Here is a 22,360-nt window from a genome sequence, read left to right as displayed (position 1 = left end):
AAAAGAGTCATCGTCAGCGGTAGTATGAAGTAATTCATCTGTTAGATCTAGAGTGTTTAAGGAGTGTATTAGGTTGGTTGAGGAACAAGGCAAAAGATGTTTCTCGCTTAGTAGTGTTTGTAGAAAAGAAAGTGTTTGTGTTTGCAGGGTTACGTCGTCAATTTGCATGGATCCTAAATCTGGTGGTTCTGAAACTTGATTACACTGGTCTGTTTGTTTGAGGGAATCAGCCATGATATGTGGTGTTTATGAGGAAGTTTTAAGGAAACAGTAGATATGTTCTATAATGGTAGCGGCTGTAAGCACTGTTTTTACATGGTAGAGAGCTTTTTTTCCTCCTTGAAAATTTTGTCGTCTTGTGATCTTGTCTATGTTTGGAACTCTTTATTGCACATAGGAAATATGTTTTCTAGGGTTGAATAGGGTGACAAGACCTACATTGTATATTATTAATCAAAAAAGGGCTATCTCAAAGTGTTTCCTGCCTTTTTAAAGTCACCTTCAAACGTCAATCTTTAAAACAACGGAAAATGGTTCAAAATGCCCCTAAACTATTAGAAAAAGTTTAAAAGTAACCTTCATTCACCTATTGAGCTAAAAATACCTCTTCATCCACCTTTTCGGTTCACTCGTGCCCTTTGAGCGTTAGGTCAATGCTGAATTGTTTTGTAAAAACTGAATTGTTTTTTTGTGAAAACTAAAAAAAATTACTAAATTAGTGGACTACTGGTGCATTAGTTTAAAAAAACGAAAATATTTTGCAAAATATTTTTTAAAGTAATTATTTTTAATAGCATTGACCTAACGATTAAAGGGCATCAGTGAACCAAAAAGGTGGATAGATGGGTGTTTTTAGCCCAATAGGTGGATGAAAGTCATTTTTAAACCTTTTTCAATAATTTGAGGGCATTTTAAACCCTTTTCCGTTAAAACAATCATCATAGAATAAAGGAAAATTTTATTTTGTTTTTCATATAACTGACACTAATTGTATGAGATAACTTTTTTGTCTCATAGTTTTGTGGACCCAAATTTCTGTGAATTCAGAAGTGTAAGATTGGGGTCCACAAATTTGTGAAACATTGTGTCAGTTGTATGCGATACAAAATAAAACTTCTCATAGATAAAAGACTTAACCAATTTACTAACTTCATTCACAGGACATTGATTCTGATATTTAGAGTTGAAACAGCTTCAAAAACCAATAAGTCTTAACCAATTTATTTTATTGTCTTTTATCCGCATTGGAAAAGGCTAATGTGTCATTCGCATCAAATGGGCATAGATATGCTGATGGAGATCTTAATAAGGGCATTTCCAACCTTTACCCCAATTCTTTTTTATATTCTTCTCACTCTTCAATATTACATTATTATTATCTTTCATTTCAATTTTATTTTTAATTCCCTTTAAACAAATTTCATCTTTTATTTAATTAATTTGTAATTTCCATTAAAATAATTTCATAAAATTTTAAATAATATAATTTGCAAGCAATGATTATAGATTAACTAATAATTCAAATAAAAGTGAAATCATTGCGATACAAAATTAATTAAATACATATTACATAACGATAAAATTCATTCAAAATACTACATAAATATTCAACTTCAACCTCTAGTATTCTCCCATAAATGATCTATTAATGCATTACAAAGTACAAAATGAGCATCTTTGTCCTTAATTCTTCTATGTCGAGCTAAAAATTCTTGAAATCGTTGATTTTCATCTACTGTCATTTATACTGTTGGAGGTGGACCTTCCAAATTATCTTGAATTGGTACATTAAGATCACGTTGATTCTCGATTATCATGTTGTGCAGTATAATACATGTAGCATTATATCATGCGGCACTTCTTTTTGCCAAAAACGTGACGGTCCTGCAATAATTGCAAAACGTTGTTGCAAAACTTCGAATGCACGTTAAACATCTTTTCGACATGATTCTTGTTTCATCGCAAAATATTTCTTCTTTACCGAACGTGGCTCACGAATAGTTTGCACAAGGATTGACCATTTCGGATATATACCGTCAGCTAAATAATAGCCCATATTATTTTTTTGTCCTTGAATAACATAACGGGCGGGAGGAGTAATATCTAATATTTTATATTCACACCTTTCAATTTTAGCAACATCTAATATTTTATATTTGCACCATTCATTTTTTGAGATGATTATATATTTTTTGTACAATTATAACTTATAATAAAATTAACTTACAATTTTACATAAAAATAATAAATGCACGAAAATTAATTTATCAAAATTATACGCCAAAGTTAAGATGTAAAAATTAATATTATAAAGATATTACATAAACATAATTAGGTATATATAAAGAGATAAATTAAAGAAATTAAATAATAAAATATGTATGAATAGTAATTGGGAGATGAATAGTGCCCCCTATATTTGGAGGAACACTATTCATCCCTATTTTGAAGGCAAAAATGGGGAGGGTTGGAGCTCTATTATGGTAAAAGTTGCCCCCGTTATGGAGAAATGGGGGAGGATTGGAGATGGCCTAAATTGACCTTGCTTTGTACACTTCAACTAGTATACGTACCGGCGTGATGCGCGGATTGTTTTAAAGGAAAAAACTGATATAGTAGAAACAGATCTATATGGTAGAATAAATTTAGCAATCACATTCAAAAGAATTAAATCGAAAAACAATATATGAATTTCATAGGATTGTATCTATGCGGAGGACTTCATAGGATTGTATCCATGCTAGGGATCACCAATATTTATGCATTCACGCAAAGTTCAAGGATAAAATTTGTATCAAATTTAAAATAAAATCAATATAGATAATCAAGAAAAGAGCAGTCTTACATTTTCATTTGGAGGGGATTGAAGTTCATTTCCTTCACAAAATAAGGACAGTAAAAGGTTCTGCGTCAACTTATTCAATACCCTTCCCATCGTCCGGAGCATAACTAATCATCGCTTTTGCTCCTACTGAAAATACCAAATATTTTCATTAACTTTTGCATTAAATATTGTGTCTCCCACATGGTGTCATACTTGTGCATCTTCCCAGCCAGCAACTACTGCTTTTTGCTTTAATGTTTCAGCTACTTTGCCTGAATATTCCCACAAATGTCATAACCTATTCCAAATCTTGATACAAAATCTCATATTCCCACCACAATTGTACTTGGTGCCATGACCAACTTAGAGTATCTCAAATCTAAGTTGATGTTACAAAATATGGTCCTATCAAGTTATGGCAAAATAATTTAAATTGCTAGTACAAATTAGATCTAGTAGCCTTGAGATCAATACTGACTGCAAGATTCCAACGCTCTCACCAAACCTAAGGTGAAATGTGCTCTCACTTATCCTAAATATTTTTCTCCCTTGGAAGACAAAGCAAATTTAGCAACACACTATTTGGTGGAAGGCTCTAATTCCTACGTGTATTCAAAGACTTTGAAGGGTACATCTGTGCCTTCATATAAATATTATGGTTATTTGCTTCATAGTAAGAATGGTACACCAAATGTTTTGTCACCTGTTTGTAGTTACTGTGAACTTTATTATGAAGGTCCAGGAAGAAATATGTCGTGGGTGTCCATTTTTGGCAGCAGGGAGCAACACGAGAGAGTTTCTGAGGATTTATCCTAGGACGGCACTGCATAATTAGATGATGTATCATATTGTGCAGAACTCATATCGGGCAAGAGAACTATTAGAGAAATTATCTATTCTTTCTCCCTCATAAACTAACCATGAACTGATTCAAATAGTTTGTCCATAACAAATGAAAATACCAAATTAACTAAACAGGAAAAGTTCAATACCAGGAAAAACATGAAATGATTCAAACATTCTATTCATAATTAATAAAACCAATAAACTAACTAATCAGACAGTTCTTAGTTTCTCCAACAGTTACACATCCAAACAACTTATGATGTCTTCTTATTTTTAATACTCTCTTGATCTTATTTTCTGATAACTGTGCATTCGAATCTTCTTCAACCATTGTTGCAGGATACCTATCTTGAAAACTTTAGTGATAAGCTAAAAATAGAGAACTATTATAAACAGATCTTAACTTTTTTAGTGATTAACTACAATTATCTTAACTTTAGTAAACTTATGGGACAGCTAAAAACAGAAAACTATTATCATCCTTTCAAACTTATTAAACATCTCAAGTAAATCTAAAAAGAGCAAAGGCATACAAATATAGCAGTAAGCTCATTTGAAATTTATTGTCAGATCTTAATGACCTTGTGACTTAAACTTTAAAGAACTTTGACGCTATTGGTTAACCTAAAGTTCTTTCAAGTTTAACAGTCATCGCATGCATATAGACACAAATATAGACACAAAATCAACTACGCAAAAATAAAAAAGGAAATGAATGCAGGGAAAAGGATCAGGTACCATTTCTTTCAATGCTGATAGTTTTATTTTTCCAAACAATTGTATTATACCTCAACTATAGCATTCTTTAAATTATTTCCCGACTTTTCGATAATCTTTGTTGTATCCCTATACCACAGCAGCAAAGAAATTGTACGTGTATAATCCATCACTTTGACTTGTAGCTTGTACCTGAAAGAGTTTCTGTTTTTAAATTTTTAATCTTTAATAATAGTTAAGAAAGTACAAATTATGGTCATACCTATGAGTGGCAAATTGAATCTGCCCGCATTTTTTAAAATAGAATTTCCTCTCCTCTCTGACTGCTTTCTTTGCGCAATTTTTGCATGTGAAATAGCATCATCCACGGTCTAATTCTACATGTACTATAGTTGCTACAACCCAGAAATTTCTTGTTGCGCATAAAAATTGTATATACAACTGTCATGTAGAGAAAGATAAGATAAAAGTTGTGCTAATTAAAAATTAACAAATTTAAAAAGTAGGTACTTACATGCTTACAGTCACTCAAATCCGCAATAAATTTTTTTTAACTCCAACACTTCCAGATGCTAGCTCATCAACTACAGAATGAGTCATGTGATATGAAATTTGAGTAATTCTTTGTGAGCTTTCTCCACGCACAAAACTATTATGTATCATTTTTTAACTTGAGATACATTAATAAATATTAAGACTAAAATTTAATCTGAAATAGCCATAAATTTAGTATAACTTATAGAGGCCTGAAGCAAAAGTCAACAACTTGAGGAAGATTTTAATTGATCCAAAGCTTCCACGTGTGCCAAGTGTTACTCACCGAATATTGTTCCTTAAAAGTAATTTATTAGAGTTTACTACTTGAATAGAGAAAATTGTATTTCAAAGTATATAATTTAATAACCTCGATATCGGTGTGCACTGTTCTCTAATCAACTGCATGACGACGACAACTGGCTTATCATTGGATCTATTCAAATGTGGCTTGATCTGTTCCACAAAATCACCCCAAAAAGTTGTAGAGATATTATTGCTCCTACAATTATAATAAGGTTAAGCATGGAATCAAAATAAAGAATTGTTGAAATATTTATCCAGTTAAAAGATTGTGGAAAACTTACTCATAATCTTGTATCACAATGTTCATGAACATACTAATGTTATCATCTTGTTTTATAGACTGTACATCCTCATAGCTCACAGTTTCCCCAATAACATTTACAATAATATTGGTGAAGAAAATCTGTGCAAAATAATATAGCAATTGGTAATTATTATTGACAATATAAATGAAGATTGTAAAGGAATTAATAAATTTTACGATATACCAAAGAAATAACAATTGGTATACCAAACATAAAAGAACAAAAAATAGATTACGGAATGTTAACTGAAAGTGAAAATCAATATTATAAGACAGCAATCAGATTGTCATTTTCGATAAAGAACACCTCAATTTTATAATTACTTTCATTTGTTACAAAAAAGGCAAGTAGTTACCTTTCAAGTATGTATAACAACTTATGTAAAATATTTGGCAGGATTTTGACTATAGGCGTCTTGCCTAACTTACCATCTGCATTTACTCTTATGATTCTTCTTCCATGGTACTTAAGTTTACTCAAACATAAATATATATAAACACAGTCTTTTGTTCTTTCACCTTCTTATAAAATATAATACCAACATGGAAAAAAAGATCTTTTGGAGTCTTCTAAAATAAATTACTATCTTCATTATTAAAATTTCATTAGAATGACAGATAGAAGAAATAAAAGAAAGAAGGATAAAGTTACCGCAAGCAAAACTAATTGCCCACCTAAATGCTTAAGGATTTAACAATATCAAGAAATTCATCTTTAATCTAAAACTTAAACTTTGATCTTATGTACTGTTATTAGAATTGATTTAGACAAACCACAAAATTCTTCATGATGTACAAACTCATTTCCTTAATTTCTTGTTTGAACCTTTGGATAAAAGACCTGCCCAATACTTGCATGAATACGGTTGCCCGAAAAAAAACTCAATTAGTAAAAATGACTAAGTTATTCCATATATGACTATAATATACTTACGCATATGTAAACAATACAAAATAGAAAGTAATCGTAAAGTTGAAAACAACACCCTTTCATCCATCAGAATAATGTCAATTGAAAAAAGGCTATCAGGTCTGTCCGATCCAAATTTTCCCAAAGCCTAACAATACGAAGCTTCAATTTCTAACTCATTGACTTGCTGTTAATTTCGCTAACAAAATTTATTTCAACCGCCATTAAGTCCTCTGGTAATTGAGAAGAAATGTAAATCAAAATAAAGACACTAATACATAGTGTAATCAATGAATTAACGCAGAATACTCTTAGAAATGTAATGAGTGTTTTAGAACTACAAATCATATAACTTACCTCCTGTAATTCAGAATTTTTGAGTGGTATGCGAAGAAAAGAGAAAGAATTGGAGGTATATACTGTAAAAATGTGAAACAGACATGAAAAATTTGAAGAATTATGTTACCGAGAATCCGTTTAAGATTGGATTTGTGGGTTAGGAGTTAGAAATCGTGGAGGTACATTGTGGGGTGTTTAAAGTGCACACTACCTAGGGTTTAAAATTTTAGACAGAAAGGCGCGATGATAAAGCAAATAAAAAGGCTCCAGCCCTTGTTCGTAACTTAATTTTTTAAAGAATGTAAAACATTTGATATTTCATTATTTTTAAATTAAAATAATTATCATCATTAGAGTATGTCGTTCCCACATTTTATTACGTCTTGCTAACTTCCTAAAAATTAGTCATTGTTGATAAGTTAATTTTTTAAAATGTGAAAAGATAGTTATTTCAGTGTTTTGAAATTCAAATTCAAAAAATAATTTAAAAAGATAGTTATTTCAGTATTTTGAAATTCAAATTTAGAAAACAAACTAAATTTATTACTTCTTGGTAACTTCCTAAAAATTAGTCGTTGTTGATAAGTTAATTTTTTAAAATATGAAAAGATAGTTATTTCAGTATTTTGAAATTCAAATTCAAAAATCATTTTAAAAAAATAGTAATTGTTTCAGTATTTTAAAATTCAAATTTAGAAAAACAAACTAATTTTATCTAACTTCAACTAATTTGTCCTGAAATTGCCAAATGGTATTTTATTAACGCAACACTTAGCAAATTATCATGGATAACTTTTTTCTTTTTAATAATAGATAGATGTTATTCCTTCATCACAGATTTTTTTCGCATTTGACCTTGGTTGATTTATAAAAGAACTTTCAACTAGGCCAAAATTGGAAAACGAATTTGTGCTCATTATGTAATTAAATAAAAGGGGTAAGGAATAAGACAAAGTGCACTCACATTGCCATTTGTGAACAGCTTATTTTTTATCATGTTTGAATTTATTCCTACTTTTCTCTACTCTCCCCACTTTCCCCACTTTCTCTATTCACTACCCATTTTTCTCATTTTACCCACTCATGTTCCCCACTCTCCCCATGTTCCCCACTCATGTTCCCCACTCTCCCCACTTTCCTCACTTTCTCCACTCACTACCCACTTTTCCCACTTTCTTCACTCACTACCCACTTCCCCATTTTCCTCACTCATGTTCCCCACTCTTTCCACTTTCCCCACTTTCTCCACTCACTACCCACTTTCCCCACTTTCTCCACTTTCCCTGTTTTCCCCACTCATGTTCCCCACTCTCCTCACTTTTCCCACTTTCTCCGCTCACTACCCACTTTCCCCACTTTCTCCACTCGATACCCACTTTCCTCATTTTCCCTACTCATGTACCCCACTCTCCCACTTTCTCCACTCATTACCCACTTTCTCCACTCATGTTCCCACTCTCCCCACTTTCCCCACTCATGTTTTTCACTCTCCCCAAAAAATATTTCATCTACCCACTCTTCATTATTCTCTCTACCTATAACACACATCAAGACCTTATCTTAAAAAAATTTCTTCTTGAATTTTTTCTCCAAGCAACAGAAAAATACAACAAATCTCACACCCTTTCTTCCCAAGAAAAACGGCAGATGATTTTGGCTAAAAAGGGCAGCCATTTCCCTTACCCAAAAAAATCATCATCGTCCTCTTTCTCTTAAAAATTAAGAAAAGGCACAACAAAAAAAAGAAGCCAATTTAATTTCTCCATTCTAAAGAACAGCACAAAGAGTTGAAACCAGAAAATCAACCATCTCCTCTTTACGCAACACACATACATATCTAAATCTTCAACCGACCATCTTGCTGGAAATTCAGAGAAAGCAGCAGCGGCAGAACATTAGTGAAACCCAGCTGAAACGACCACCTAAATTAGCCGAGTTCGAGTTTGCCGTTGAGATCGCGTTTGATTTCTCCGGTCGTGTCGTGGTTCTGGCCTCGAATTTTGATGCTGTTTTTCAGTCGAATTTTCGGAAACAGAATTGCTGATTTTTCTTCACTACTGAGATTTTGGATTATCAGGTTCATTATTACTTTAGTTTCTTCATTTTATTTGGTTAATGTGAATCTACCCTCAGATTTGTTTGCTCGATTTCAGTTGTTGAGTATTCTGTCCGTGCAAAATAGGTGGCATTATTTAGTCGATTTGAAGTTTCTATTGTTTTCCTATATTTTGTGGTTGTCAATTTTGTCAATTGGTTGTTTGGTTACTAGCCTCATGATTTAGCTATTTTGGCAGTTTTTTTGGCTTCTGTGGAATTCAATTCAGTTTCGTGCATTATTCTTCTCTACTTTTATTTTTGGCATTGATTTAAAACACTTAAGGTTCTGCTCACCTCACTACTCCAAAATGACTTCATATTTGAAATGTCAGACATGTACGTGTGTCAATTGCTTCTAGTTTTTCTTATGATTCATTGGTTTAAGCCTATAAAGTGGAAGAACGTAACTAGAAGTTTGATAATTTCAACATGGATAGAGGTGTTATTTGTGTTGGGTGTACGTAGTGCACTTTGCTTCCATTACTTAGTTTCTTTCACTTTAGTTTTCCTTTACTATGTGCTGGATGATGAAGCCGGCGGAAACAAATCTGTGTTTAATTCTTTTTCTTTTGTTTTGTTGATTGGCAAGGTTGTGTTTAATTTTAATCTATTTTGTTGAGGCGAGGGTTGTGGTTTTTGGGTTTAAACTTTAAAAGCAATAGTTTTCATTGAAATTTAAAAGGCAGAGATGGTCTTTGAAGGTTTTAGGCATATGGAGATAAGGATATATGAATTTGCTATCTTTCTCGCACATAAAGATTTGGGTGTCTAAGAATTTTAATGTTTGGCAGCAAAGTGGGTGTAATAGTTGAATCTATTTGTTAGTAGTGTTTCGTTCTTTTTCACTGTTATTCTGTATCAATGAAGTTTCGATTTAGAGTAATTGGTGTAGATTGAATAAGTTTGCTAATGCAATATGGGCTCTATTTGATTTTATTTTTCAGAAGTAGTTGAATCCAGCTAATTTGCTTGTTTGTTAACAGAGGATATATATATATATATATATATATATATTAATAAGCTAGCCCATCTTCACTAATCATGAACATCCGTAGTTTGCTTTAGTTGAGTACAGTCCTTTGAAATTAGAATCGAGGTGTGCCATTAGTTGAATTTCCATGGCCCTCGCAGACTTGAAAGTGCCTAGTTGCTCTAGGCGCGCTATTTAAATTAATTTCCTTAAACTCGGGGGTGCATTTCATGTGACCCAAATCTAAATCTCAACAACGTTAAATAAAATGTGTCGTGGACCACGGGTGCATTTCGTGTGGCATGGTTCAAAGACGTGTTTTAGATAACGTTGAATCTTTCTAAAATTAATTAAAAGTGGTTAATAATTTAAAATTATACCATAGGCTAAAACATGTTTTAAAATTAGATAATAGGCCAATTATGATAGTTTAAGCGACCGTGCTAGAACCACGGAATCCGGGGGTGCCTAACACCTTCACTCGGGTTAACATAATTCCTTACTCAGAATTTATGGTTCGCAGACTTCAAAAGGAAAGTCGAAATCTTCCTAGATTTGGGATTTAAAAATAAACCGGTGACTTGGGACACGAGAAAACAAACCATCCCAAGTGGCGACTCTAAACAAAAATGAATAAATAATCTCTTTTCGAATAATGTCACTTAAATTGGAAAACCTCCCTTGTACTACCTTCGGGTGTGTAAAAAGGAGGTATGACAGCTCTGGCGACTCCGCTGGGGAAGGAACCCAAAATCTCTGGTTCAGGGTTCAAGAATTCGAGCTTAGAATAACTGTTATAGTTGGCTTGTTTTATTTGATTTTTACATGTTGAGCCTAATGTGCTAAATGCCGTTTTTACCGCTTTGATATTATTTGGAATGTATATAAATTGCTACGAAACCCTCCTCTCCCAAAGTCTTCTAAATCATCTAAGAAGTGTGCACTTCGTGTGACTTCTTTTCTGTTAGAGTCTTATCCCAATTTTAGAACGAGGTTCAAACAAGTTGCAAAGCCGGTGAAGCTTCTGTATTCCCGGTATGCTCCCTCCCCCCCGGCTCGAGTTGTCCGCTCGGGTAAGCTAGGTCTAGAACAATAAACCCAAGTTTTTAAATCTAGTATAACAAGCCTCATGCCGGATCCCTAGTAGGAACGTTTGTTTGCATCACGTGCATTTGACCTTGGAGACTCAACACAGGGGTTGGGTCTGTCTAGGACAGGTGTACTCAAATGAAAAAGACCATCCTGATGCATCTTACGTGCTACTTGCGCATCTGTTTGTTTCGTCTTGCATGTTGACCGACTTCTAGAACAGAGGAAGAAGATAAAAAAATCAAAAAAAAAAAAATAATAATAATATAGGAGTGAGAGGTAGGTATTTAGAAAATTCTGAAACTCTGCCGAAATTCCGAAAAAAAAGAAGTCATCTCCAAATGAGCCAAAGTTTTCAACTGTCATGTTTCCCCTGTTCTATCAAAACTGGCGAACTACGCGGGTCTGATTCTCACTGGATGTGAGATACGTAGACAAACCTCATCGGTTCCGGCCCATAATTTTCAAAAAAAAAATCCAAAAATATTTCCTTTACTTCCTCTCTAGAAAAGTCTTTTTTTTAGACTCCAATTTTCAAAAAATCCAAAAAAAAAAAACAAAAAAAAAATATTTTTCGTTACTTGCTTCTTTAGAAACTAATTGTTTATTTAAAAACATTATATACAAAAATATTTTCTTTTACTGCTTCTTTAGATCCTAATTGTTTTAAAATATATATATACAAAAATATTTTCTTTTAATTTCTTCCAAAAATTCAAAAATATTTTCATTTTTCTTTCAAAATTGAAAAGAAAAATCAAAATTCAAAAATATTTCATTTTTTTTAGAAGCATTTCTTTCATAAATTCAAAATAAAATTCCAAAATTATTTTTCTTTCTTCTTTAGAAGTTTTTTTTTTCTATCGAAATTCCAAAAAAAAACAATAAAAGTCTAAATTAAAAAAAATATTTCTTTCGAAATTCCCTAAAAAAAAAAATTTTGAAATCAAAAATATTTTCTTTCTTGCGGAAATTAAAATATTCCATAAAAAAGAGTTAGTTTATTTACTTTATTTCTGGTCTTCCCGAACTACGCTAGTTTGATTCTCACTGGATGTGGGATACGTAGGCAACCCCCATCGGGTCCAGCTTCAGTTTTGTAAAAATAGCACAAAAAGAACAAAATTTTTATGTTTTGATTGTAAATAAGTAAGGTGATGTCATTCTTGTCTAAAATAGTTGAATGTCCCCAAAAGGGCGCCGGAAGGCCGTTTTTGCAAGAACAGCCACCTTTAGTAGTTTTTTTAAGGTTTTGGCCGTTTAGCAAACACAGCGTTAAAATCTTCTTTCCCCGAAGTACTGAAAGGCCGTATTTGCAAAGTCGGATTTTTTATGAAAATTTTTAAAAAATAAATAGTGATAACCTTTTCTTGAGTCAAAATGAGTCATAATCTTTTAAATTAAATCACCCTAATAAATGTGCAGGATGAGCACAGATGAAAGCGAACCCTTCGCAGCTCTTGAAGAGATCCCCTTACAGCTCCACATGTGGTGGAATGACCTAGGAAAAGGTAGCCGAGGAACTGTGATAAAAGTTTTGGGTGGTCTTGTCGGACTTTTGAACATCAAGCCAAGATTGGACGTGATTAAAGGCTTGATACCTTTTTGGGATCCGACTCGCAATGTGTTTCGCTTTTCTGATTTTGAGCTCACACCCACGCTAGAGGAAATTGCGGGTTACGCCGGCCTTAGCGGAAACTTTAGAAGTCGGTACCTGGTGTCACCGAGACCAGTATCTCCTCACAAGTTTCTGGATATGTTGAGTATTAGCCGGGATATTCAGGATGGGAATTTATCTGAAGGGTTTTGCACTTTCCAGTTTCTGTACCAACGCTATGGCAATCCCCAAGGTTTCGAAGCACCGAATACTGGTCTGACCCATACCGGAAATAAAGATAAATGGGAGGCAAGGCGGGGTTTGGTTATTATAGTAGCATTCTTGGGTGTTATAATATGTCCGCGAAAAGACGGCAACATAGAATTGGGCCTCGTGGGAATGGTTGATGTCGCAATCAAGAAAGCTAATAGCACTTTGGTTCCCCTGATCTTATCTGAGATTTACCGAGCTTTGACCATCTATCGAGAAGGGGAAAAATTCTTCCAAGGCTGCAACTTACTACTACAATTGTGGATACTGGAACATCTCTGCCACCATGTCGGGTATATGAACTACGACATGACCGGTTTGGATTGCATCGAAGAATTTGAAAGCCGAGTGGTGGGGGTTGAATTTCCAGAGGGTACCGAAGCTTGGTTTGCACACTTGAGTTCTTTAACTTCGGATAAAATTGAGTGGACGTTCGGATGGCTCCCTGCCACCGAAGTCGTATACATGTCAGCTAAAGTGTGCTACTTTCTCCTAATGGGCATCCGAAGCATCCAACCATATACTCCTCACAGGGTTTTGCGCCAACTGGGAAGATTTCAAACCGTCCCCCATGACGAAGATTTAAGTGTACATGTCGTCGAATTGGGCCCAAAGGCTGTATTTCCAGAAGGAAGAGTTCGCCAAGTTTGGAATGAGTGCAGATTTCTCGAACCCAAGACTATGGTGCGGGATCTAGCTAAAGGTGAGGTGGACCCCAATTATATGGTTTGGTTTGGCAAAAGGTTTCAAATTCCTCGAGAGCCCGAGAGACCTGCTAAGAGACCCCATGTCCAACAATTCACTAACGACTCGCAGGAACAGTGGGGCTGGTTGGCAAAAGAAGAAAGCTATAGGGCCAAGATAAGTAAATTAGAGGGACAAATCAGGGACCTCAAATTTGGCCACAGTATCCAAGCTGCCGCAGATGAAGGGGAAAAGAAAAAGCTAACTCAGGAAAACGAAGCTCTCAAAGCTCAAATCCATAAAATGAGAATAGTTGCTAGAAACCTGGAAAGAAGCCGGGCAGATGAAATGCTTATAAGCGGTATGAGAAAGAAAGTACTTGAGTGTCAAGATGACCTAGAAAAATTTGAGGCTAGTCTAGCAAAAGTCCGAGCACAATTGGCAGAGAATGCAGAAGGGCGGGCAGAGTTTGTGCGACAAATGAAAAGAAAATATGAGGGGACAATCGCCAATTTAAAGAGAAAGCTAACCACTCTTGAAAATGAGGCGGACAAACATGACAGGAATTTTAAAGACGATAGGGAACATTGTTATGCTCTGATGGCCCAAATGGACGAAGTTATGCAACAATTACGGAATCAAAATCATCATGACACTCAAGTGTTGGAAGCTCGAAATCAGCAAATCGGGCGTTTACTTCAGGAAAAGGGTATTGTCCGAGAGAGGGTTAGAGCCATTGCCTACTATATCGTCATGAAATGCCATGCATGTGAGGATATGACTCAGACCACTTTCTTCGCTGCTGTAATGACATTTGTCTGCCAGATAATGATTGATTTGGAGCGGCTTCAAGGGTATCTCGCACGTAGGCCCGTGAGACCGAATGATGTCCCACGGGCCCCAGGAGTCTAAGAATTGATGTATTCATGATTTTTCATTTATTGAGTCTGTATTTTGGAAATTATTTTAGAGTCTGTTGGTAGTTTTTAAAAATTCCAAGAAAATGAGTAATTGAAAGTCTTTTGTAATAGAAAGTTTAGGAGTTTTATTAATGAAAATTTGAAAATTCCCAAAAATTGTTTTTTTATTTTTCGCATTTGTTTTTCTTGAACTACGTAATGATCTGATTCACGCGGCATCGTGATACGTAGGCAATCCTCATCGGATCCGGTCATATTTTTGTAAATAACTCAAATAAGAGAGGGATGTGAAAAAGAGAGCCAAAGAAAAACCAAAAGAAAAACGAAAAAAAGCAAGGAAAGAGAGGAAAGAAAAGAGTGGAAAATAGGAATAAGAGGAGAAGTACAAAAGCCAAAAGTGGAAAGAAAAAGAAAATTGGGGAAAATAAGCAGAGCCGGGATGAAACATGCAAATTTTTGCGAAACATGTAGAAACACATTTAACTGTATAGGTGCATCACACCCCAACGTGCGATTACCTATGTGTTAATTACTTCAAACTGACCGGTTTGTTGTTTACTGTTAGTTAGGTTCTATAGTAAGGTGGTTGGTTTTGTGGTAGTCTGGCTTCACATTCATACTTCACAAGGTCAAAAGGAAGCATTGAAATGTCTTCGGAAATTCCTCTGCCAACAGTTCCTATTCCAGAGGATAGTCCGATCTCGACCATCCCAACTTCTGAGTCAGCAACTGCTGAGGAAAATAGAATTTTGCGTCTCCGTATGATGGAAATGTGGGACGCCTGGGCCAATGGAAAAGAACCACTAAGTGCGATCCCTGGATTCCCTGAGCTTTTTCCCAGGACAATTGGGACCTCCAACATCCCCATGAGTTATCCAAATACCCCACTAGGATATCCTACCATTTCAGCCCACTTTGCTGGAACACCTTCTGAGTCTCGTCCCCAGGTGTTAGCTTCAGGTGCAGCTTCAACCATATTCACCGCTCCAGCTTGTTCAGCTATGGCACAACCTACTTTACCCAGGACTAACTTCGATTCATCTTCCTTCACATTTCAAGCACCATTTTTCCCACTGGAACCTACCCAGTTTACTACCAATGCTTACCCTCAGCCGCCCTGGTACGAGTTTACCACAGGGCAGGAAAAGGCCAAAAAAACACCTGAACAAGAGGAAATTACCAGAAAGATGAGAAGCATGGAGCAAAGTCTCAAAAATATATAGGGTCTGTATGGGAAAAAGAGCGTATCTTACGCTGACCTGTGCATATTCCCGCACGTACATCTACCCTTGGGTTTCAAAACCCCAAAGTTTGAAAAATATGATGGGCATGGGGATCCCATTGCCCACCTCAAACGGTACTGCAACCAGTTGCGGGGCGCGGGCGGAAAAGAAGAGCTTCTTATGGCCTACTTTGGAGAGACTTTGGTCGGCATTGCTTCTGAATGGTATATGGATCAGGATATATCTCGTTGGCATATCTGGGACGACTTGGCTCGGGATTTTGTCAGGCAATTTCAATATAATATCGACATTTCCCCTGACAAAAATTCATTATAAATCTAAAGAAGAAGTCCTCGGAGAGCTTTCGAGAGTATGTTGTCAAATGGCGCGAACAAGCGGCCAGAGTCAAGCCTTCAATGGACGAAACAGAAATGGTCAGTGTCTTCCTTTAAGCCCAAGAGGCTAATTATTATCAAAACATGATGTCTGCAATGGGAAAGCCGTTTGCCGAAGCCATCAAAATCGGTGAAATGGTTGAGAATGGGTTGAAAACAGAGCGAATCTTGAGTCAGTCTGCTATAAGGGCTATCTCCTAAGCAATCCAAGGCGGGTCTGGAGAATTAGCAAACCGAAAGAAGAAGGAAGAAGTAGCAATGTCAATTTCAAGTGTAAGAAAACCCCGTTCGGCCAGACTTCATTTCTCTGAAAGAACCCCACAACACTACTACCCCCATCAAGATGTGGCCTATGCTATGGATCTTCAACCACATGCAGTGATGAATGCATAACCATACGCTAGGCCATAACAAAAATTTCACCAAAACCGAGCTCAATTTCCCAGAAATCAACTTCCCCACCAAGCTCAGTATAATCCCCGACCTCCACAAAATAATTTTCCCTACAATGCTCGTGCTCGGGAACCGCCTAGGAAGACGAACTTCACACCTATTGGTGAGTCATATTCTAGCCTTTTCCCTAAATTGGTCCAAATGGGTTTGTTACAACCCGTACCCCAAAATAGGCAAAACCCAGAGTCACCTTCTTACCAACCTGGCGCTCGATGTGCCTATCATTTTGGGGTGGAAGGGCATGACACTGAGAGCTGTTGGACTTTGAAAAGGGTTGTTGAAAATCTCATAGAACAAAAGCGCATAGTGTTAAAGGATGAAGACATTCCTAATGTGACCAACAACCCGTTACCGGCTCACAACAATGGACCGGTTATTGGAATGATCTGTGAAGATAAAGAGTTTGATCCTGCCTTGAAAGCCATCATTGCAATCGCTGACATCGAGAAAAAGCCAAAGGCTGATGCAAAGCAAGAAAAAGGGGAGAAAAAGAGTAAACCCACCCCTCAAAACACAAAAAAAAACAGTGGAAACCAAAACTGAGGTAGTACCCTCGAAAGATGCCATCCTTTATGTGCCCCGGGGTCCTAGGAAAGGAAAAGTGACATTGAGCCCTCCAAGAAGGTTTGAGCTGAACAAAGGATCTAAAATGTATGTGCCAAAAGGGACCTATGTGGTACGGAGGCCAATAATTTCACCAAGGCTGAATGAGCCCGTGGTTATTGGCCGCACACCGCAGAGGCCCATGACAGATCCTACTGCCATCCCATGGAATTATAACGAGGCGGTAGTAACCTACAAAGGAAAAGAAGTCCTGGAGAAGTAAATGAAACTAACCCGGCTGAGAAATACCTCAATCTGGAGGAAGTGAATAATGCCACGAAGAAGCGTTTCCCACTCAAGAAGCCAGTTAGTGCCAAAGAAGCAGAAGAGTTCTTTAGGAAAATGAAAACTGCGGACTACGAGATAATTGACCAACTCCGAAAGTCTCCTGCTCAGGTCTCTTTGTTGTCTCTATTAATGAATTCAACTGAACATCAGAAAGTATTGATCAAAACCCTCAATAAAGCTTACGTTCCGATTGAAATTACTGTGGAACAACTGGAGAGGATGGCAGAAAGATTCTTCACAATCAATCAGATCTCCTTTAGCAAGAATGACCTGCCCCCGGAGGGGGTCACCCACAATAAAGCCCTCCACTTAACAGTTAAATGTGAGGGGTACTATGTGAAGAGAGTCATGCTGGATGGCGGTTCCGGAGTAGATATCTGCCATCTCTCAATTCTGCAAAGAATGAAGAACGAGATTGAGAGAATCAGGCCCAACAACGTCTGTGTTCATGCCTTTGATGGCATCAAAAGAGACCATAGGCGAGATCGATTTGATTTTCACTATTGGACCTGTGGATTTTGAGGTGACCTTTCAAGTCCTAGACATGGATACTTCTTATAATTTCCTCTTGGGAAGGCCTTGGATTCATGCGGCAGGAGCAGTACCTTCCACTCTCCACCAGATGGTGAAATTGGAATATGAAGATCAGGAGATCATAGTCCACGGAGAGGATGAGCAATCGATCTATCGGGACCCGTCGGTCCCATGCCTCGAAGCTAGGGAAGGTAGTGAACATATAGTCTATCAAGTTTTCGAGGTTGTGGTCGCAGACCAATATGAAGAAGGAAGCCCTTGCTCTCAACCTTTTCTCTTAAAAGCGTCAGTTATGGTTACCAAGGAAATGATCAGGCATGGTTATAAACCCGGGAAGGGGCTCGGGGCATCATTGCAAGGTATCACCGAACCTATCACCTTACTTGCCACCAAGAAGTTCTTCGGTGTGGGTTTTCACGCCACAAAAGCTGATGTGACGTGGGCAAATCAACGAAAGAGCAATGGTTGGGTTTTATCTCAGCCAATTTCGCATCTCTACAGAACATTTGTCAGGCCCAAGTACAATGAAGAAGAAGAAAATGAGGCTTTCACAGCCGAGGAAATTGAAGAAATTTGTGGGGCTATGAGGCAAATGCTGTATGAAACCCACATGGTTCAGCCGGGAGAAGGCTCAAGCACCGCTGAGGTGCTATATATGGGGCCCAATGCCAAGTTGCAAAACTGGAAGGCTACTCCGTTCCCAATCAGGCGAGAATCCCAGTAGTCCAGTCCTGCCACCTTTTCTGCATCACGAGTTATTTCAGGGTGTAACTGAGATGTTTTTCTTTTAGTTTCCTATCTTTAAATGCTAATGTAAACCCTGTTATTTTCAAAATTCAATGAAATGAAATTAATATTTCATCGTTCATCTCTCTTTATTCTTTCTGATTTTGTTACTTTTTCTTATTTCTTCTTTCAGTTCTAATAATGCGGCTTTAAATAGCATGACATGATTGCGGACTTCATGCCCAGATCCAAACATGTTGTCTAATTGTGAAATAATGAATCAAGAAATGGAATATGATGAAGAAGAGGTTTTTAAGGAATAAATCGAGAATTGGAACAATTTGATGGGAATTGTGAGCAGGCAGTGGCATGAAAATTTTCCACAGGCAGTGGAATTGTGAAATAATGAATCAAGATTTTGAGAAAGATGATTCAAAGTTCCAGGCAGTGGCATGAAAAGTTGTCGTTTGCATTATTGGGGTATTGCACCACTGTGCGCACATCGGTCGGAGCAACCCCGTACCTTTTGGTTTATGGGACGGAATCCGTAATACCCGCGGAAGTTGAAATCCCTTCTCTCCGGATCATTGTTGAAGCTGAAATTGAAGACTGTGAGTGGGTTAAAACCCATTTGGAACAGTAAACCCTGATCGATGAAAAGCGAATGGCTGCAGTCTGCCACGGGTAGTTGTATCAACAAAGAATGGCTCGTGCCTACAACAAGAAAGTGCGGCCAAGAAACTTTGAAGTGGGGCAACTCGTCTTAAGGCGTATTCTCCCCCATCATCAAGAAGCCATAGGAAAATTTGCTCCTAACTGGAAAGGCCCATACATCATCAGAAAATTGTTGCCAAAAGGGGCATTGAATCTGGGAGACAGCTGGACTCCTTATGGAAAAGGTACCAATTATGATTTTGGACATGAAAATGTAAGGAAAAAATTTCTTAAGGTTGGGAGAACCGTGTACTGAGAATTAGCTCAACTGCTTAGAGTACAACTGAATGGTTAAATTGGTGGTTAAAACAGTTTCTGTGTTTGTCTTGGAATTCTTTTACTGCTTTGTTGGTGGCTTAATTTTTGTACACAGTTGTTGCTAACCGCAAAACTTGATGCTTTTAGGAACTTCACTATCTTTCTAAACGTCTAGAAAAACCAGGGACGCCATTTGCTGCCATTGTTGGTGGATCAAAACTTTCAACTAAGTTTGACCTGATAGAAAGCCTTTTGGAGAAGGTTAACATTTTAATCCTTGGCGGAGGTCTGATCTTTACTTTCTACAAGGCCCAAAATTTATCTGTTGGATTCTCACTTGTAGAGGATCACATGATTGGTTCAGCACTGTCACTTATTTCGAAGGCAAAAAAAAGAAGGTGTATCTATAATGCTTCCTGATGATGTAGTGATAGCCGACAAGTTTTCGCCTGCTGCTAAATCTGAGGTAAAATGGTTTGTGGCAATGTTATCTTGTCTACTTGAAGCAACTGTCTCTGACTTTTGATGGCTGATTCTTTTTTCCTTTTGCCTTTTAGGTTGTTCCATCAGCCAAAATTCCAGATAATCGGATGGGGTTAGATATTGGAAAACGTGCTATTTCGTCTTTTGAAGAAGAACTAGAGACCGCCAAAACAATCCTTTGGAATGGACCTATGGGAGTGTCTGAGTATGACAAGTTTGCTACTGGAACTAAGGTATAAAATGAAGATTTTGTTTAGTTTTACCATGAGTTTAATTGATGTTTTGCATTTATATTTTCTTTCTTGGCGTATATTATCCAGGCTATTGCAAAAAAATTGGCAGAACTTAGTGGAACTGGAGTTGAAACAATTGTAGTGGGTAGCGATACTGTTGCGGCTGTTAGAAAGATGAGGCTTGCAGACAAGATGAGCCACATTTCAATGGGAGGGTTTGCCAGCTTGGAGTTTCTGGAGGGGGTACCGCTTCCTGGGGTGATGGCACTTGATGATGACACTATCGGGTAGAAGACGGGGCTCCCAGATGCGCCAGATGCTGCTGCACCTATCTATGTTGATAGCTTTGCTTACTAATCAGTTACTGGTTTTGTTAGTCCTATCTTATTATAATTTGAGGGTCGTACTAATCAGTTACTGGTTTTGTTAGTCCTATCTTATTATAGTTTGAGAGTAATTATGCGATGAGCGTCTTATTTTATTTCTAAGGGGTCGTTTGGTAGGGTATATAAGAATAATGCTGAATAGGGTGTATTAGTAATGCTGGTATTAGTTATGCTTACATTAGTTATGATGGTATTAGTTATGCTGTCATATTTCTTATCCATTGTTTGGTTTGATGTATTAAAACATTGCACAGTTTCTAAAAGAATTATTTGTTTACAAAAATGCCCTCAAAACTAGCCCACACTCTAATTTTTTAAAAGAAACATATGTTGAGAAATGTTTTTATATGAATAAGTTTTAAAAAAATTATTTTATTTGTCTACCTATATTGTAAAATAAAATTAAATATTTATTTATAAAAAAAGAAATATGCTATGTATTTATTTATTTACTAGGGATATAATTTTATTTCTCACTATTTGGATTATTTTGAACTTGCATTAATATACTAACTAGCATAATTTAATCAAGCATAAATTTTGAATGATAATTTTGTCTTTAACTAAGCTAATGCATGCATTAAAACTCATTGCATTGCTAATACCATTGTTTTTTATGCATTAGTTATGCCTAGCATAATACCAAATAGGATGTATAACTAATGCATAAGTTCAAAATGTCTACCAAACAATGTATTATTAATACACAGCTAATGCATGCATTAGCTTATCTAATGCATCCTGCCAAACGACCCCTAAGTGTGTATTGATGTTGCGTATTCACAGAAACTTAGACTACTTGGACTACTCGACCCGTCATCTGCTGTATTGATGTTGTGTGTTCACAGAAACGTAGACTACTTGGACTACTCGACCCGTCATCTACGTAGAACTAAACTTGAAGGTTTGGATAGCTTTCTCTTTGAGACTATGAGTGATTGGCTTAATGCAATTCAAAGAATTCTTGTACGGTTTTTGCTTGTTCTCAATGGATGCTCCAACAGCTGCTATTCCCCAGCTATCGGCGAGTTGAATTTGATTATACCAAGATTAACATCGGATAAGTATGACCACGCTATTCATACTAAACTTGCTTATACCAGACTAACATCGAGTAAGTATGACCTACTATCCATATTAGCATTAAGCAAGTTTGAGTGTGTGCGCAAACCATTTACGTACTAATTTCAGATTTTGGTTGCACTGTGTTAGCTAAGATTTGTGTCAAAAGGAGAGGTTATATTTACGTGAAAGGAAAATAGGAAGAAGTTTATTGTCCAATTAGTATTTCGTTTGTATGAGCCTGCAGTCTTGTGTAAAAGAGATTGCAGTTCCGAAGTAGATGGCGCGGGTTGACCGCTTTGAGGCTTGGCAGGCTGGCATTTCCTTCAACAGCTCAGGGGTGTTTTTAAATCGTTGGAATCGTCTTTTTCCATTTTTTCAATAAACTAGTAAGGGGATCCTGGGCTTTACTCGGGCCCAACAAGAACAAAGTCATATATATATACACTAGTTGGAGAAGCCCGGGTCGCCCCGGGCCCAATTCCCACTAAATAGCCAGTTAAATTGATAGTCTTGAAACCTGACATCTAATTTATTCCTGTAGTACGTCGAGCTTTGTAAAGACTGAAATTTTTGTTCTTTAAGCCATCTCAAT

The 22,360-nt window shown here is 36.6% G+C and overlaps 1 long non-coding RNA gene and 1 pseudogene across 7 annotated transcripts; one reads left to right on the top strand and one right to left on the bottom strand.

The window, feature by feature from the left end:
* Nucleotides 1-1,620: 1,620 nt before the first annotated feature.
* LOC104249306 (uncharacterized) lies at nt 1,621-7,017 on the bottom strand. Of its 7 annotated transcripts, none has more exons than XR_011403973.1 (8): nt 6,799-7,017; nt 5,509-5,630; nt 5,292-5,423; nt 4,902-4,971; nt 4,650-4,828; nt 4,409-4,579; nt 2,846-3,647; nt 1,621-1,884 (listed from the first exon to the last, which is right to left on the bottom strand). It is a non-coding gene; the product is annotated as an uncharacterized lncRNA (long non-coding RNA). The 7 variants fall into 7 exon arrangements; XR_011403974.1 differs by lacking the exon at nt 1,621-1,884 and having other exon boundaries at nt 2,789-3,096; nt 3,528-3,647; XR_716697.2 differs by lacking the exon at nt 1,621-1,884 and having other exon boundaries at nt 2,789-3,647.
* A 1,260-nt stretch (nt 7,018-8,277) lies between these two features.
* On the top strand, nt 8,278-20,986 carry LOC104245516 (phosphoglycerate kinase 3, cytosolic-like; annotated as a pseudogene).
* Nucleotides 20,987-22,360: the final 1,374 nt, after the last annotated feature.

Source organism: Nicotiana sylvestris, chromosome 11 (genome assembly GCF_000393655.2).
Source record: "Nicotiana sylvestris chromosome 11, ASM39365v2, whole genome shotgun sequence".
Taxonomy (NCBI): domain Eukaryota; kingdom Viridiplantae; phylum Streptophyta; class Magnoliopsida; order Solanales; family Solanaceae; genus Nicotiana; species Nicotiana sylvestris.
This window is presented reverse-complemented; position numbering and strand designations above follow the sequence as displayed.